At 45.7% G+C, this 19,807-nt stretch overlaps 2 long non-coding RNA genes across 2 annotated transcripts in view; both read right to left on the minus strand.

The window, feature by feature from the left end:
• The window catches only part of LOC309629643, a 545,666-nt gene that overhangs the window by 215,451 nt on the left and 310,408 nt on the right, over positions 1 to 19,807 (minus strand). The window lies entirely within an intron of this gene.
• On the minus strand, positions 468 to 19,709 carry LOC309629637. Its single transcript, XR_014245159.1, has 2 exons — positions 8,163 to 19,709; positions 468 to 7,780 (listed from the first exon to the last, which is right to left on the minus strand). It is a non-coding gene; the product is annotated as an uncharacterized lncRNA (long non-coding RNA).

Raw genomic sequence — 19,807 nt, forward strand, 5'->3', positions numbered from 1 at the left:
GCATTGTACGCTGAAAATGGTTATAATGGTAAGTTTTGTGTTATATATATTTTAGCACAATGAAAAACAGAAACAGTTGTCCTGCTAATGAATCCCCCCCTGGAGTGACTGGGTCACCTCTGCTCCAGGAAAGGTTGTAAAAACCCCAGGATTCTTCCCGGCTTCGATGAGACTCTTGGTTGCAGGCAAAGCCCTCCACCCACTATCCCAGAAATCTTCATAGCAGCATGCATTGTTCATAGCCGTAAAACACTAGAAACAGTCCAGACGTCCGTCCACAAGAGAATGGGTTAATAAATGGTGTACATCCATCCAATAGCATATTAAACAGTTCTTAAAAATGAATGAACCACAGTTACATGCAACAAGGCTGAAACAGAAACAATACTGTATGGAGTGAAAGAAAATCTCAACCAAGCATACACAGGTTTTCATTTATTTGCTTCCATTTATTTGCCTCCATCCACCTGCTCTCTGTCCTCTTTTTTTTTTTTTTTTTTTTTGGCTGCTCTGCAAGGCCACTCTGGTCTTGTCCTTCTTGGTTCCCACAACTTAGGCCCCAACTTGTAGCTCCTTTAATACAATCTTTTCCTTTGAACCATGAGAGTGGATGTTTGTTTTGGGAGAGATCTCAGCTGATACAACTACATATGATCTTATTTTTTCAAAGCTCAAAACCAAGGATGCTGAACAGTATGCTATGGAAGGAACCCTATATACCTAGTAAAACTATTCATAACTAAAAACCAAAGCAGTGTCTGATAAACATACAGTTCAGGCCAGTGGGTACCTCTGGGGGCCAAGCAGGGAATAAAATTGGGAGGTTAACTTCAACAGTGTTGATCATGTTTTGTTTTGTTTTGGTTTTTGGCTGTGCCGCTCAGCTTTGGGATCTTAGTTCCCTGACCAGGGATTGAACCTGGGCCTTGGCAGTAAAAGTGAAACAGGAGGGAAGGGGGCAGGGCACAACCTTTGAAAGAATGACATAGCCTGAGGACCTGACATAAATGGATGAGAACCAAATGGGTCCAAGATGGTGGACAGGTAGACTTCCACTAGACCTTGAGCCTCAGTATACGCTCATTGTAACACATCAGCAAGCTAAATGACACACCCACAGGCTCCATGACAGTTCTAAGGAGACCATAATGATCAAAAAGTGGGTGGTGGCCCAATTCCTGGAAATCCCTGCCCCTTCCTAAAATAGCTGGAATACTCCCCCCACTCATTAGCCTATGAACTTACCCACCCCTATAAAAACTGACAACCCCCATACGCTGGTGCCTTTCTCACCTTCTGAGATGGCCCACACTCTGTCTGTGGAGTGTGTTTCTCTCTAAGTAAATCCACTTCTTACCCATCACTTTGTCTCTCACTGAATTCTTTCTGCGATGAGACATCAAGAACCTGAGCTTCATTAAGTCCTGAAACCAGGTGTGTGATCTCAGTTGGAAGACTGTGGGTTTTGGCTGGGTTCGAGTCCCAGACTCATGGGTTCAAGTCCCAATCTGAGGTGCATGGTTTCAAAAGCACCGAGTCCTAACCACTGGACTGCCAGGGAATTCCCGATCATGGTCTAACTCTTTAATTGGATGGTGTGTTCAAGGGAGTTCATTTTAATACTGGGCTTCATGACTTAATACATAAATTATTTTACATAAATCAACTTTAAAAGCTAAAATATGGGGGACAGACAGATCTCCTAAAACATAAGAAAAAGAAAAAATCTCATAGGAGACTGAAGTAAATGTCATAACATAACATTATGCAATAAGCTAGTTGGTACAGCTCAGAGGCAGAAAAAAACCCTTGGACTAATTTCTAGGTTATTTATTGTTAAGTTTTAAGAGTTCTCTACATATTCTGCATAGCAATCCCTTATCAGATCCATGATTTGCAAATGTTTTACCCATCTTTCACTGGGATTTTGATTAAGAAAAATTTGGGCTAGTTGTCTTAGTCCATTTGGGCTGCTGTAACAAAATGCTAGACTGGGTGGCTTACACAACAAACATTTATTTGGTAGAGTTCTGGAGGCTGGAAGTCCAGATCAAAGTGCTAGCAGATTTGGTGTCTGTTGAGAGTCCACTTCCTGGTTCTTAGACAGCTATCTTTTAGCTGTTTTGTCAGGTGGCAGAAGGGGCAAGGGAGCTCTCGGGGTCTCTTTTATAAGGGCACTAATCCCATTCATGAGGGTTCCACCCTCATGACCTAATCACCCCCCAAAGCCCCACCTCCTAAGACCATCACACTTGGGGTAAAGTTTCAGTATAGGAATATTGGACAGGGGGGGGCTCAAACACTTAGTCTATATCAGTAGACATCCCAGATCTCGTCAAGTGCTTAATACACCACCCTATGGAACAGCGGGACAGTTTAAAAAATGAAAAACACAGGGGATCTACTAAAACAAAGATTTTCAAAATATTGTTAGAGAGAGAGAGAAGCAAATTAATTTAATAATTAAATTGCATTTAATCTCAAGCAAATTAATCATTGCATGATTTTATTTATGTTAAAAAAAAACAGGGACTTCCTGGTGGCACAGTAGATAAGAATCTGCCTGCCAATGCAGGGGACATGGGTTTGATGCCGGGTCTGGGAAGATCCCACATGCCTCGGGGCAAGTAAGCCTGTGCGCCACAATTACTGAAGCCCACGTGCCCAGAGCCCATGCTCCGCAACTTGAGAAGCCACCACAAGGAGAAGCCCGTGCACCACAACGAAGAGTAGCCCCCACTCGCCACAACTAGAGAAAGCCCACGCTCAGCAACGAAGACCCAACACAGCCAAAAATAAATAAAATATTAAATCTTAAAAAAAAAAAAAGTAATCAAACTTGGCATCACCTCACAATATCCAGAGTGATATTGTGCCCCTCCTAATATGAAGCAGTGAAAACTAAATGGTATCACCTATGAGACAATCTTGTCCAAAATGTTTGGCCTGAATCTAATCATGAAGAATAATTGCACAAATTCAAAATGTGAAACAGTTCAGACGACAAATGGCCTGGACTCTTGCAAAAAGTCAATTTCTAAACAAACGTGGGAGACAATAGATGAACAACAAGGACCTACTGTTTAGCACAGGGATCTATACTCAATATCTTGTAATAACCTATGATGGAAAAGAATGGAAAAGGAATATATATATATATATAGAACTGAATCACTATGCTGTACACCTGAAACTTACCTTATATTGTAAATCAACTATACTTCAATTAAAAAACAAAAAACAAAAAAAAAGTTAGGGGAGAAGGTTGGGGAAGGAACAATTCTAGAGGCCAAAGAAATACAACCAAACATAGTACATGAAACTTGATTGGATCCTGGATTAAAAAAAAATTGTTATACTTGACAATTTTAGACAATTGGAGAAATTTGAATATACACTGCCTAGTAGATAACTTTGAAAGATTCTTGTTTATTTTCTTGGATGTCATCAAGTACTGTGATCATGTGGGATAATGTCCTTATTCTTAGTAGGTATGAAACGGAGCAGGACGCTATGGTCCTTGCCCCCCCATGCCCTCTGCCTACCTTTTGTCTGTGGAAAAACTTTAGCCAAAGAATAAGTTTAATCAGAGAAGTGAGAAAATGCAGAAACAAAGGAAAAGAGTCAAAGGAGACCAAATAATAATAATGTAGTCATTAAACATAGTCAAGGACCTTTAGTTCCCTCTTAAGGGCTACAGATAATATTCTGAGCCATGTCCTGTGAGCTGTCTTATAGATAATGAAACCCCCGCCAGGTGGAAGAAGTTAACTACATGATGACCAGACTGTAGCTATGACATAAGCTGCCACAGTTCCAAGAATTGGCCTCAAGGAAGTGGGAACAAACCGACCCTGGAACTGAAGACTAACTGTACTTAAAACAATCAAGATGATGCTGATCAGACCACCGATGACCCATTTCAAGATGACTGGCAGGGACTTCCCTGGTGGCGCAGTGGTTAAGAATCCGCCTGCCAATGCACGGGGCACGGGTTTGAGCCCTGCTCCGGGAAGATCCCACGTGCCATAGAGCAACTAAGCCCATGCACCACAGCTACTGGGCCTGTGCTCTAGAGCCCTCAAGCCACAACTATTGAAGCCCGCGTGCCACAATTATTGAAGCCCCCGCGCCTAGAGCCCATGCTTCTCAACAAGAGAAGCCACCGCAATGAGAAGCCCACACACCACAACAAAGAGTAGCCTCCGCTCGCCGCAACTAGAGAAAGCCTGTGTGCAGCAACGAAGACCCAATGCAACTAAAAATAAATAAAAATAAAATTAAAAAAAAAAAAGATGACCGTCAGAGCTGCCTGTGCTGCTTCTGCATGTAGCCCCTCCCTCAGCCTATAAAAGCTCTTGCCCACTGATTGTCAGTGGGGGAAGTCCGTCTTCGGAAAGGCATCCGTCCTCCCCCCGTCCCCTGTTGCCGGCATCCAAAATAAAGCAAGCTTTCCTTTCCACCACCCTTGACTCTTTATTGGCTTTTGAGTGGTGAGCAGCCAGTTATAGGTACATGTTAAATTATTTGAGATGAAAAGTCATGATGTGTATGACTTGTTTCACATGGGTCAGATGAAATAAATATAAGCCAGTGTGGCAAAAAGTTAACAATTGATGGACTACATAAAGGATATACAAGGTTTCTTTAGTACCATTCTCTCAACTTTTCTATAGGCTTGGTGAATGTCAAGATAAAAATTTGAGGGGGAAGAATGCAAAACAACAGTAAAAGAAGAGCATCACTTGGTTAATGAAACACTTGCGCTTTGACGTTGTTAAACTTGGCATTGCATTTATTTGGAATCTTGAAATAAATATTTTTAAAATGTGGATATTTTTGCTGAAGCATCTAAATTTAGGTTACAGGGTAGCCATGGAGAAATATTTGCCCTTTGAATCAGATGCTGAAAAGGTAGAGTTGATTTTGGCAGGGTGTGCCCTGCCTACTGGCTAGAAGAAAATGTTCTCCCTATGCTAATCATATTTGAGTTTTACAGTACAACTATTCACAAGATACATTTGCTGTTTACCTAATAGGAGTTAGGACAGAAATCATCCCTCTTATGGAAAGGAGGAGCTAGAGGAATCTAACAGATGGGGTAACGATAAAAACTATATGGAGAGGATGAGATGCATGCTTGGTCTTGGGAACACAGAAAGGATCTAATTCTAAGTAATTTTTCATATGTGGAGGAGCAGAAAGCACGATGGAAACTATGTAAATGGAGTCAAAGGAAAGGGCTTGTGAAAAAAAGACAAGGGGTTTTATTGGGGGGGAAGGTTGCTTCAAAAATAACGTGTAAAGTTTATTGTAGATGATTTTAAAGACATAGAAAAGCACCAGGAAGAAAACAGAGCCACCGACATGCCACCACAGAGGATAGCATTTAGGTTGCTTCCAGGCTGTTTTCTACACATTAGTAAAAATGATGATGATGATGAGCAAATGTTTATTCTGGGAATCTACAAAGCAAAACAAAGGAACAAACATAATACAGAAACAGACCCACAGATACAGAGAACAAACGGGTGGTTGCCACAGGGGAGGGGTTGGGGGGGATGAGTGAAATAGGTGAGGGAGATTAAGAGGTACAAACTTCCAGTTACAAAATATATGTACAACATAGGGAATATACTCAATAACATTGTAAAATCTTTGTATGGTGACAGGTGGCAACTAGACTTATCATGGGACCATTTTGTAATGCATAAAAATATCACATTGTTGTACACCTGAAACTAATATAATATTGTAAGGCAATTATACTTCAATTAAAAATATAAAAAACCAGGGACTTCCCTGGTGGTGCAGTGGTTAAGAATCTGCCTGCCAATGCAGGGAACACAGGTTCAAGCCCTGGTCCGGGAAGATGCCACATGCCACGGGGCAACTAAGCCCGTGCGCCACAACTACTGAGCCCACGTGCCTAGAGCCCATGCTCCACAACAAGAGAAGCCACCGCAATGAGAAGCCTGTGCACTGCAACGAAGAGTAGCCCCCGCTTGCCACAACTAGAGAAAGCCCGCGTGCAGCAACAAAGACCCAATGCAGCCAAAAAACAAAAAAAAAAACAAAAAAAACACAAGAAAATACTAAGATCAAATAATGTTTCCAGGGACTTCCCTGGTGGCGCAGTGGTTAAGAATCCGCCTGCCAATGCAGGGGACACGGGTTCGGGCCCTGGTCCGGGAAGATCCCACATGCCGCGGAGCAGCTAAGCCCGTGCGCCGCAACTACTGAGCCTGCGCTCTAGAGCCTGCGAGCCACAACTACTGAGCCCACGTGCCACAACTACTGAGGCCCGCGTGCCTAGAGCCCGTGCTCCACAACAAGAGAAACCACTGCAATGAGAAGCCCGTGCACCGCAAAGAAGAGTAGCCCCAGCTCGCTGCAACTAGAGAAAGCCCGTGTGCAGCAACGAAGACCCAATGCAGCCAAAAATAAATAAATAAATAAATTTTAAAAAATAATAATGTTTTCACATCATATTGCATTTGACCCCACAAAAATAGTCTTTCATTATTGTGGGGGAAAAAGAAGGGTTTATTGTGCACTTTGCTACGTGCCAGGTACCCACATTTTCTAAGATAACACGACTCTGCGAGGTGAGAACTATCACTTTCATCTTTCACTGACAGCACAGTTACCACGTTTATCTAACTTGCTCACATGGCTAGTATGAGGTGGAATCCAGAGTCAAATTCACGTCCTCTGACCTTTTTGTCCTACAGAAATAGATAAAAGATTTATGATGTTTTCACTAATCTTAAATTTGCATGTAATAATTCTCTTTTACCATTTCAAAGAGCTAATTATCTTTATGAGCGACCAGAAGTACATTTAGACCAAAAGTACATTCTTTGAGCATCTAAGTTCGTAATAGGATCAATGAACTCATTCAACAAAAATTTGAGTGTCTTATATTCTAGGCATGGTGCCTAGAACATATATTATTTCTTTTAAGTCTCAAGAAGGTCCATGCGAAATTATTACAGTTTCCATCTTTCAGATGAAGTGAAGGGATTTTCCCCAAGGGATGCCAGCTAGTAAGAGCACAGCCACTGGTGGCTTTGTAATGAGCCGGCCGACCTGGTGAGCTGAACAGCGTTTCCCAGAATTCTCCTCTCTGTGTGTTTCCATTGCGGGGGCGGGGGGGTAGGGGGGGCTACAAAAGACATTCTGCATCCGACTGGGAAGGGAGGGGTGGAGCCAGAGCCCTGTGGTGGTTTACACTCAGGCCTGTGCAGGGCACCCAAGTGCTGTTGGAGTTCACCTGCACGGGTTACTTGCTGGCCCAGCCTCTCCGGAGCTACTCTTTTCTCGCCCCAGATGCTCCAGATGTGACTTAGCTCTTTGACAAAGAGTGCTTTACCTTCTCTCGCAGGATACCACATCCTCAAAGTTGGAGCCTGGCGGTGAGCTGACATCGGTTCCCCCCTGTCTCTGTGGATTTGTCTGTCCTCCTTCTACCCCCTTTACGTACATTTTTTTCTCTTTCTGACTGCCTGCCCTGTGGACGTCAGCCTCCAGTGTTAGAAAGCAAGAGGAGAGCTTTACAGAGACCGTTTAACCAGCTTCCACAATTGCAGAAGGTCAGATCCTTGTTACGTACCCAGTGGTTTGCTTTCTGTGGTCGAACCCCGATTATTGATAGAAGCCCAAACTTAAAAACCAAACAAACAAACAAAGAAAAAACCAAAAACAAAAAAACAACTAAGTGGCCAGATGGAAATAACTTGATCAGTCATCTTTAAATACCTTGGAGTCACAGCTGAACCTACTTTTTTTTTTTTTTTTAAACATGTATTTGTATACGTATAGTAACACTAATCTTCATTTATCAATTTCCCCCCTCCTTTCTTTTTTTTAAATTTATTTATTTATTTATTTTTGGGTGTGTTGGGTCTTCGTTTCTGTGCGAGTGCTTTCTCCAGTTCCAGCGAGCGGGGTCCACTCTTCATCGCGGTGCGCAGGCCTCTCACTGTCGCGGCCTCTCTTGTTGCGGAGCACAAGCTCCAGACGCTCAGGCTCAGTAGTTGTGGCTCACGGGCCTGGTTGTTCCATGGCATGTGGGATCTTCCCGGACCAGGGCTCGAACCCGTGTTCCCTGCATTGGCAGGCAGGCTCTCAACCACTGCGCCACCAGGGAAGCCCTGAACCTACTTTTGAGAATTATCTAATTAAGCTGAGAGGGAAGAGAGAGGTATTTTTTCCAGAGTCTGGAATTTTTGAATGATGAATTAAATAGTTTCATGTAACTTGGCAAATTATTAATTACATTACTGGAGTTGGTTTTTAGGATCTTAAAAGTTGCTTCTGGCACCCATAGCTGCTGTAATAAATGATCACAAACAGTAGCTTAACACAGATTTATTATTTTATATAGTTGTGGAGGTCATAAGTCAAAAATGAGTTTCAGGGACTTCCCTAGTGGCACAGTGGTTAAGAATCCGCCTGCCAATGCAGGGGACACGAGCCCTGGCCCGGGAAGATCCCACATGCCACGGAGCAATTAAGCCCGTGCACCACAACTACTGAGCCTGCGTGCTGCAACTACTGAAGCCCATGCGCCTGGAGCCTGTGCTCCGCACCAAGAGAAGCCACAGCAGTGAGAAGCCCCTGCTCGCCACAACTAGAGAAAGCCCGTGCACAGCAACGAAGACCCAACGCAGCCAAACATAAATAAATAAAATTTATAAGAAAAAAAAATGAGTTTCAATGGGTCAAAGCCCAGGTGCTGGGGGTAGCTGTGCTCCGTCTGGAGGCTCTGGGCGAGGGTGAGTTTCCGGGCCTTTTCCAGCCTCTAGCCACCCTCATTACTTGGCCTGTGGCTCCTGCCTCCAACTTCAAAGCACGTCTCTAATCTCTGCTTCCCTCCTCTAGGACTCTGACTCTTGCTTTCTTTGGATAAGGACCCTTGTGATTGCATCAGCCAACCTGGATAATTGAGGATAGGCTCCCGATCTCGATCCTGGTCCTTAACTAGATCACATCTGCAAAATCCCTTTTGCTGTGTACCATAATATATTCACAAATTCTCAGGGTTAGGATGTGGGTATTTTGGGGGAGCCTTTAATCTGACTACCACAGGCACCATGGAAGTTTTTCCTTGTTTCTTTTCTTCTAATGTAAACTTTTAATCACATGTAGCATCTATTTAGAAAAGTGGATAAGTCATAAGCATATGGATGAATGAATTTTTAGCCAAGTGAATAATACATCCCAGATGAAGAAACAGAGCATGCTCAGAAATCCAGAAGTGTCCTTCCCGTCACTCTCCCCCCACCCCCCAAAGGCAACCACTATCCTAACTTCTAATGCCACAGGCTCATTTTGCCTGGTTCTGAACTGCACATCGATGGAATTATATAGTATGCACTCTTCTGTGTCAGATTTTTTTTTTGAAGTCTTTATTGAATTTGTTACAATATTGCTTCTGTTTTTATATTTTGGTGTTTTGGCCATAAGGCATGTGGGATCTTAGCTCCCTGACCAGGTATCGAGCCCATACGCCCTGCACTGGAAGGCAAAGTCCCAACCACTGGACCGCCAGGGAAGTCCCTTGTGTCCGTCTGATTTCTTTTGCTCAATCCTTATAAGTCATTTATGTTGAACATCCATTTTCACTTCTGTATAGTTTACCAGTATTATGAATAAATTTCAGTTTCTTTATCCATTCTACAGTTGTTGGGCACTTGGATGTTTCCGGTTGGGGGCTATGATAAGTAGTTCTGCCATGAACATACTTGCATGTGTCTTCTGATGAACACAAACATGCATCTCTGCTGTGTGTAATCTGAGAAATGGGACTGCCGGCTCACGGGGTATGCATACACTCAGCTTCCCCAGGTACTGCGGAAACACAGTCCCGCACCATCCGCATCCCTCCCATTCCTGAGGCTGCCCCTTACCCCTGTCCCTGACCTCCTTGTTATTCTGCAACCCCCTCTGATCCCGCCTCCCAACACCCTATGCCCCAGGAACTGGCGACGGGGTAAAGTTCAGCTCTGGAATGAAGCTGAGGGATCAGATGAATGTAGGTACTTCATGCATGCCTTGGTTGATTTTTAAAATGATGCAAGTGTTAACTGTCTTATTTATTTTAGGCTGTGACATAATGTCCCTTGGGTCAAATGAAGGTGCATGCCAATGGTGTGTTAAAATACATGCATTCAGAAGACGACTGGGGTGTTTTGTACTTGGTGGCAGGGCATTAAAGCTTCAAGTGTCAGGTGGGAAAGAGGGTCAGGAAGGTTTAAAAAAAAAAACAACCAGGAGAATGGCAAAAAAAAAAAAATAGCTTCTTCCACCTGATGGAATCTTTGCTGGTTCTAGGTTCTTGTGGGGAACTTAGGAAGCTCTGAGAGCTGTGCTTGGCTGGGAGCAAGCAGGCAGCTTGTGTGTCTCCTGCTTTATGTAACTGGCAAAGTTTAGTTCTGTGTTCTTTGCCACTGGGGGAACTTTATACCTATAGGTCAATCCATCCCCATCTTAATGAGACAACAATGCAGTTAGAATCCTTGAAAAGCTGTAAGATTGTAGAGAATCCAGAGTACTCTACTCTGGTCACTATTCTTTTTTTATAAAGAAAAAAAGAGAAAGCTGAAGAACTTATATTCTAGTAATTCCAGTTACTAATTAGAAAGCGTTAGCCATGTTGGACCAAGATCTGTACCAAGGTAAACGTTTAATTTATAGTGTACCTTGTCATCATAAAATTGAGTTTTTGAATATTTTACTGCAAAGAGCAAGATGTTCTCTTGTCATATTCTGCTCTCTGCAAAGTCTTTATAATTAAATTCTGTGGAACGTGTAACGTTTGTGAGGTTAGATTTTGGCAAAGCTTGTCTAATCGGTTTGTTGTAGGAAATTCTATTAGTTGTTAATGTTATGGAAAATAAATCTACTCACAAAATTGTAATGAACATACCCACTTTGGGATAATTCTCACACTACCTATGACTGCATTAATTTTGTTTCGTTATCTCCTCTGTGTGAGTAGTACAAATCCATTGGCTGGTCAGTATTCTAGCCTCTGCTCTCTTAAAGGCCTGGGGAAAGAAACCAACCCCTGTCTAACCCCACACAAAGCCCAGTTCTTCTGGAGGTTAGGCTGGGTCCTATGGGGAGTAGGTTGATAAAGTCTTTCCCTCTCACATACCTAGAAAGATTCTGGGTTCTCACGTAGCTAGAAAGATTCTGGGTTCTTAAACATTATCTTAACCTCATCATTGCCATCATTCGTATCTTAAACCTTTGGTGGCTTTAATTTTTTTTTAATTAACATTATTTTGTGTTAGACTGTGGGTTTCTTGACCTGCTCTAGGCCAGACTTGCCCATAAGTGAAAAAGAGGGACCAGGAAGCTTTCTCCAGGTTGTAAACAGGGAAGTTATCACCGCAGTTAGGTGTCAAACGTCATCACAGAAAATGGGAAGTCTTCCCTTAGGCACCCAGCTTACACTTCACCCGCACTACTCAGGAGGGCAGTATTCCCCAGGGAGGTGGCCCGGGGCCCTTGGAGCGCTCCTTCTCCCCCAGCCTCCACCCTTTGTCCTTTCCTCGTTACAGACTTCCTCCTGGGCTCCCGGGGCTTCCCCTCCCTCCCAGCAGCTCCAGAGGCACATCTCTCAGGCAGGCCCCGAAGCCAGTTTCCTTGGTCTCCTCATCTTTGCCTGAGGGAAGCCCTGAGGAAACCCCAGAAGGTGGTGCCTGCTTGGGGGAGAGGCTGGGGAATGGGGGAGGGGGGGAGGGGGGTGCTTTCTGTCTTGTGAAACAGGAGGGAAGGAGGCAGGGCACAACCTTTGAAAGAATGACACAGCCCGAGGACACGACGTAAACTGATTAGAACCAAATGGGTCCAAGATGGCGGACAAGTGGACGTCCACTAGACCTTGAGCCTCAGTATACGCTCACATCAGCAAGCTAAATGATACACCCACAGGCCCCCTGACAGTTCCAAGACCCACCGTGACCATGAGGATCAAAAAGTGGGCAGTGGTCCAATTCCTGGAAATCTCTGCCCCTTCCTAAAATAGCTGGAATCCTCCTCCCACTCATTAGACTATGAAATTACCCACCCCTATAAAAACTGACAACCCCATACCCTGGTGCCTTTCTCACCTTCTGAGACGGCCCACAGTCTGTGGAGGGTGTTTCTCTCTAAATAAATCCACTTCTAACCGATCACTTTGTCTCCCGCTGAGTTCTTTCTGCGATGAGACATCAAGAATCTGAGCTTCATTAAGTCCTGAAACCAGGTGTGTGATCTCAGTTGGAAGACTGTGGGTTTTGGCCAGGTTCGAGTCCCAGCCATGTGGGTTCAAGTCCCAATCTGGGTTTTGGCTGGGTTCGAGTCCGGGCACGTGGGTCCAAGTCCCGATCTGAGGTGCCCGGTTTCAGCTGGGGCTCAGGCCGGAGGCTGCTGGCGGTCAGGGTGAGCCAGCTGGTCCCGGGGGCACGGGGCGCCGTGTGGCCAGGGAGGCAGAGGCCATGCCACACCCACGGGAAAGGCATGACAGAATGTTCCATCCCTGGAGCGCTCAGTCCTCTCCTTAAAGCAGCCTCCAATCCTGTTCCTGAAAATTCTCTTTCCACTCACCTTCATCTCTTGAAACTTTGTTTTCTTCCTGCCTTTGAGAGAAGCCAGGAGGCCCTTCCCTCACGGGGTCACGGTGGGTTGGGGGGTGGAGAGGGACAAGGCATTCCCGGCCTTCCAAGCTCTACCCGTGCTGGCCTTGTCTTCGTGGCAGCAGCCCGGGCTGGGGGCCAGGTCTCCAGGTATGTTACGAGCCAAGAGGATTTTGTGGGCTGTCCCCAGGTCTAACCACCACACCATCCAAAAGGTTTATGAGTTAATGTTGAGAGCATAACTATCTCATATTTGAGGAACTGTCTGGTCAAGGAATTTTTCATTAAACATCCAACAACTATTTATTGTGTACTTACCATATGTTAGGCTTGGTTGTAGCTCTAGAGGGATTTCAGAGAGCAAGACACACAAATCTCTGCCTACCCTCATAGAGTGGGAGGAGACAGGCAATAAACAAAAGAGATGAGCCAATTTCACAGTAGGTTAGAAGGTCAAAAGTACTAAGGAAAAAAGAAAGGAGGATCTGCTTGCCAATGCAGGGGACACGGGTTCGAGCCCTGGTCTGGGAAGATCCCACATGCCGCGGAGCAACTAAGCCCGTGTGCCACAACTACTGAGCCTGCACATCTGGAGCCTGTGCTCCGCAACAAGAGAGGCCGCGATAGTGAGAGGCCCGCGCACCACGATGAAGAGTAGCCCCCGCTCTCCGCAACTAGAGAAAGCCCACGCACAGAAACAAAAACCCAACATAGCCAAAAATAAATACATAAATAAATAAATTTATTAAAAAAAAAAAAAAGAAAGCAGGAAGGAGAAAAGGGAAATGGGGGTGCAGAGTGAGGGTAAGTTTTACTTTTATTTAGGGTAGTCAGGGAAGGTCTCACTGAAAAGGTAACATTTGAGCCAAGGCTTAAAGGAGGAGAGGGACTGAGCCATGAAGTTTTCTAGGGAAAGAGGGTTCTGGCAGAAGGAACAGCAAGTACAAAGGCCCTGAGGCAGCAGCGTGCCTGGCACAACAAGGTGGCCAGTGTAGTCAGAGCAGAGTCAAAGGAGGGGAGAACAGTGGGACAAGAGGTCAGAGAAGTACCAGGAAGGCCAGCTCCTTGGGGCCTTGTGGGACTTGGGCTTCTCCTCTGAGTCAGATGGGAACCATCGGAGTGTTTTGAGAGGAGGGCAGACCTGACTGGTTTTAAGGATCCTTCATCTGCCTGTTGAGAATGGGCGGTAACGGGATGAAGACAGAAGGAGGAAGACATTTAGGAGGTTGCTGTGCTCATCTGCCTGAGAAGTGCTTAGATTCAAGATCTACTCTGAAGGTGGGCTCATCGGGGCTTACTGACGGATTGCACATGTGATAGAAAAGACAGATGATTCTAAGATTTTTGAAAAGAGATTAACCAGGACCCAAATGATGTAAGAAAGGTTTTGTGAGGGAAGGAGTTTGGGGAACTAGGTGGATTCTTTCAGGCTAGAGGACAGATATATACAGACAAGGAAGAAATATGGGAGCAGAGGGGAGACCTGGAGAGCGGGTGTTCTGGACAGCCACAGGGGATACAGTGGAGGGTAGGAGTCATTACGGAGAGAATTAGTACCTATCAGAGTTCTGGAAGAAAACAGAATGCATAATCCGCTGGGATAATTGAGGAGCGTTAATGATGCTATTTACAAGGGTGTGGGTGGTTAAAATAAATCAGCAAAGGATGGCACAGCGCCCTGGGCTGCCTCCAATGGCCATCTGACTCAGAAGACAAGCCCAAGTCCTGGGGGGCCAGGGGAGGTAGGGGTATCAAAACCCCGAGATGGCTGCTGTGTGGAAAGAGGGCCGTCCCTCGTGAACTGTGGCCTCCAGGAGAGGAACAGCGGCCGCCACTAACCTACAGCTTGGCAGGAAGGGAGCTGGGAAAACAGAAACCCACCCCTGCCATCTCCCGCCGGGGCCTCCTACTGGATGAAGCCAGAGGGCAAGAGAGCCCTTAACTGTCAGTGCAGTCAGCTGGGGGTGCAGCGGGGGCAGTCGGGGGGAGGGTAGAGCCTGGATAGCCCCCCTTGAAAGCCCACCCAGCTTTCAAAACAAGCCAGGAGTTCAGCTTTAGGTGATAGGGACCAAGAACGGCTTGATTAGAGAATATTCAAAGTTGTGCTTCGGGAAATGTAAAAGTCGTGATAGGATTAATCGGGCGGGGAGTCAAGGAGGAGGCTCTTTGGTGACCGAGGGAATGAAGAGAAAAATACTCATTTTTATGTGATAGCATCATGCTGAGAGAGAGGCATTGTTCAACGAGTTTTACAGGCATCCTCTCTGGCAGAGCTCCCAAACAACACCAGCTATTGCATGAGCGTGAAAGAATACACGTCAGTGGTTTAGCACAGTGCCCAGGATACAGAAACATTCAACATGTGTTATCTGTTAGCTGTCATCCCCATTTTAAAGATGATTAAAAAACCAAAAACAAACGTTGAGCCACAGAAAAGTTGCTCAACTAGTAAGTGGCGTTCAAACACAGGGACGTTCTGATTCTGGCTCCCACATTCCCAAGGTCATGTCCAACCTGTGTTTTCTGCAACGCCCTGAGAAACATTTCAAAGGAAGAACTGGTAAGTCTTGGAGACGGACACGGGCCAATGCCTGCAATGTGGGAACACTAGGGACCGAAGCCAACAACAAGGGAGAGGCAGAACTGGAGAGGCAAGAGATAAATGTGGAAACAATTTGCTGAGGGAGGCAGGGACAAGTTGCATTAAGGGGACAGCTGGCTGGGTTAGACTTAGAGGGAAGAAGAGGCCCTGAGAGAAAGGTGACACTGCCGGAAGGTGGAGGAAGGGCCTTGGGAATTAGATGCAAGGTCTGCGAGTGACTAGGGGCTGATCCCAAAGTCAGACATCTTCCTTCGTTTTTCCTTTTAAAGTCCTCTGGAAGCCACGGAGCCACTAAGCCCATGCGCCACAACTACTGAGCCTGCGCTCTAGAGCCCGCGATCCACAACTACTGAGCCCACTAGCCACAACTACTGAAGCCCGCGTGTCTAGAGCCCATGCTCCACAAGAGAAGCCGCTGCAATGAGAAGCCTGTGCACAGCAACGAAGAGTAGCCCCCGCTCGCCGCAACTAGAGAAAGCCCGCGCGTAGCAACAAAGACCCAATGCAGCCAAAAAAAAAAAAGAAAAAAAAGAAAAAAAAGTCCTCTGGGAGTCTCTCAAGATGTTAACTCTTCTATTTCTAGGGATTTATCTTACGGAAGCCCGGGAGCCAGTGTTTACCACATGGTGCCTGCCTTAGAGAAATGCAGTTTTTGTTGAATGAATGAAATGATGCAGGGCTTTGGGTGCACTTGAATTCACTTCCATGTACTGATTCAGTTTTGTGGTATCGTTGTTCCGTAGGTCCAATGTCATCTACTTTTTTACATCCCTCAGAACTATGCTGATATTGTGCCTGCATCATTGATGTCTGCTAGCTGAATCTAAATTCAGTTAATAATGGACATTTGCATTAACATATTGATATTAGAATCTGAATGATGTATATAATTTTCTTTGCATAATCCCCACTGCTCACAGACCGACCTCATTTTTTACTTTTAAAATTGACCCTAATCTACTCTTTAATCCTCATTTTGGACCACTCTCCTATGTGAACTGTTGGAAACAGTCTGGTTTGCTCACCATTTTCCAGATGTGCTTTTCACACTTAATACCTCTGTGACTCCTAAATGGTGACTTGGAAGGCCCCACTGAATTTTTTTTTTTTTTATTATGATTCATCCTTAGGCAAATTCTTAAACTTTCTAAGCCTCAGTTTCCTCATTCTTAAAATGAGAATAATAGAGTCTAGCTCAGACTTGCCTGTGGTGAGATAATGCACGTATCATGCACTTTCAAATTTCAGCTCTCTCACCTACTAGCTGTGTGATCTTGTCCAGGCCCCCTGGTCTTTGGGCTCTGATTTCCTCCTTCATGAAATGCGGCGAGGGCAGAAAGCATTTTGCAGTGCTTGTGCTCAGTTTAAGGTAGTGCTGTCCCACCGGGCTTGCAGCTACATGCCCTTGGGCCCTTCTCAATCTCTCTGGGCCTCAGCTTTCTCAGCTGTGAAGAGAGCGTATTAACAGCACCTGACCGTTGTGAAGATCAGTGATGTGTATCCAGGATGCTTGCCAAGGACTAAAACATCATAGTAGCTCCCTTTTAGTGGAGATGGGTGACAGCATTATAGCTGATGTCACCAGCCATTAAGATCTTCCAACCCTTGCTTACCAAGCACTTTTTCGATAATTTAGTTTTCCATGTAGCTTTCCTGTAATGAAATTCAAAAGCTATTTCCATTTACCCAAAAGCAAACCTTAGTGTGTGCATTTGGAATGGATTGGATTCAGTTGCGTGAGGGACCCAAACATGATTCTCGCCTACCACTTCGGGCAGGTCCCAACTATGGAGTTGCTGATGGACAGTTTTCCCCCTCTTCACTGGCGTAAGTGGGAGTCAAATCTGGGTTTCTGTCACTTGACAGCTGAAGGGGGAAGATATTCTGACTCTTGTCAGAAATCCTTGCGTCTCTATTCCAAACCTAGGAACAGTGCTTGTCATGGACGTCAGGGTAAGTTGTAAAGGAACTAGTAGGGCTTGTACAAGGGAAAACTCCTGTCATCTTTTCTGACCTCTTGTAATAGTTACCATGCTGCCCACACCAGAATTGCAGTTTTGGACAATGACCAGTGCTTGGGATATAAATTCTCGTAACATGTTTTGGGGCTATCTTTTACTTTTATGATTTTGCTACAAAATGAAATATGCAACTCCTTCGTCTATCTCTGAAAGGTTAAATTCTCTCCTCTTCATGTCTTTGTTATTTGCTAACTTTGGTAATCTTGTAGCATCAGATCATACTGTCCCACAGGAATATATGCGCTGTAACTTCAAATAATCAAGTTGTTCCAAGCAGTTATCCACCGTAACAATTTAACTAGCCTGGATGCCCTATCTCAGTTGGTGGCACAACCTTGACCTACTAAGCCCCAAACTTGAGATTTTTGTGACTTTTCCTCTCATTCCACTTCAACCTCATCTTACTGATTGAACTTCCTATTTCTGAGCTTCTTTTTTTTCTTTTTAAAATTTATTTTACTTATATTTATTTTTGTCTGCATTGGGTCTTCGTTGCTGCACACGGGCTTTCTCTAGTTGCTGCGAGCGGGGGCTACTCTTCGTTGCCGTGCGCGGGCTTCTCATTGTGGTGGCTTCTCTTGCTGTGGAGCATGGGCTCTAGGCACGCGGGCTTCAGTAGTTGTGGCTCGCGGGTTCCAGAGCGCAGGCTCAGTAGTTGTGACGCACGGGCTTCGTTGCTCCGTGGCATATGGGATCTTCCCGGACCAGGGCTCAAACCCATGTCCCCTGCCTTGGTAGGTGGATTCTTAACCACTGCGCCACCAGGGAAGCCCTGAACTTCCTATTTCTGAACCCGTCTCTCTCTCCATCTTTACAATGATTGCCTTAATGCATCTCATCTCTTTCCTATTTTCGGGGTCGACTAAGTGGTTTTCCTGCCTCTTGGTCTTAACCCTTTCAAATCTATCCTACAATGAAAAGAATCCTTTCTGGCTTAGAACCCTTCAGTTGTTCCCAATTTTAACTTTTTCCCCCCCAATTTAAACTTTGATTTAATGGGTCCCATTCATACTTCCAAAGTCACCCCAAGTAGTCATATTAAACTTGAATTCCTTAAACTTGGAATGTTATTCATGTCTTGGCCCTTTGTTGTTCATGTACCTGAAATCCCTTTCCACACTGAAGCCTCAAACTTCTAACATCTCCCCCTCCCACAGGTGGGTTCACCTTCCTTCTTGTCATTCTTTGCAACGATGTAAGCATCATTTCTCCTAAAAGACACTGAAATCTTGGTTGGCAAAGCTGTAGCTCATTCCTTCATCTCAATCCCCATCACTTGATAAGTGTTTGCTGAACCAACAGATACAAGAAAAGACTGCTGATGCACTCGTTCAAACACGTGTGGATCGCTCCCTTACAAACATATATAAAAACTTTTGCTATGTGGTGTCTAAATAATTAAAAGCTGGCACGTACAGGGTGCTTGCTGTATGCTAAGAACACATATTAACCCATTACACCCTCACAACCCTATGAAATAGGCACAAATATTATCTACAGTTTACAAGTGAGGAAAATTGAGGCTCAGAGACTGTGATTTGCTCAAAGTCACACACTGAACAGCCCGGCAAGGCCCAGGGTCAGTCCCACTCCAGGGTCTGCTCTAAACCACTACCTTTAACTTTTCTATGCTGTGGTTGTTATTCTACTGCGTAGGAATTGGAATTACAATGTCCTCTCCACGAGGGCAGTATTTTGCTCGCTGTTGTACCTTAGGACTCCGAATAGGGCTCCTTGGCTATGCCGAGTGAATGAATCCGCAGCCTACCACGGCATTAAGGGAATTTTCTGGACCCTTGTGCACTGCTCCAGCCTCAAATCCTACTACTGTCTTCCAAGAGCATCCTAATGACGCATGGTTCCCCCCACGCCCCCCCCCCCCCCCGGTGTCCCTCAAGGGACTGGGCTGCTGCGTGTCTATTGCCCGCTTCCTCCCACCCGCCTTCCTATCCGGCTAAGTCATCGCCGGCCTGGACTGCCTTCCCGGACTAGCGAGGTTGACATCCTCAGCGATGTACTGCATTTTCTTTAACCCTTTCTACGAGACTGCTGGGTTCTCCTAGGGCTGCGGCTCGGCCTCATGATTCTATCTTCTTCTACTGAACGCGGCAACGTGGACTCTTAGTAAACGTTTGCTGTGCCCTCCGAGCCACAGAGGCTCAGTGTCCGCGGCCCCCCGGTCCCCACCCCCATCCTGTGACTTCCCCGCATCCCTCCTCCCCTCCCGGGAGAAAGCTTCTCGGGCCGGCGTTCTCCTCTTTGCGGGTGACACGATTCTCAGTTGTAAGGGTTTCGCGTCTTCGAAGCAAGCGATCTTCCGTGGGGGGCAAACACACTGGCCCCACATGACCGTCCGTGAGGTCCTTTCCGAGAGCCAGAAGCTGGCGACCCCGCCGCACCCGCCGCGCGTCCTGGGCCCCCCCGGTTCCGCGTCAAGGGGGCTCCGTTCCGGCCGGAGAAGCGGAGACCTGTCCCTCTCCCGCCCCCACCCCCCACGACCCCCACCCGACCTCCGCCCCCGGTGCCCGCCCCTCCGCGCAGTCGGGCCGCCG

Source organism: Balaenoptera borealis, assembly GCF_965194805.1.
Source record: "Balaenoptera borealis genome assembly, chromosome: 5".
Lineage (NCBI taxonomy): Eukaryota > Metazoa > Chordata > Mammalia > Artiodactyla > Balaenopteridae > Balaenoptera > Balaenoptera borealis.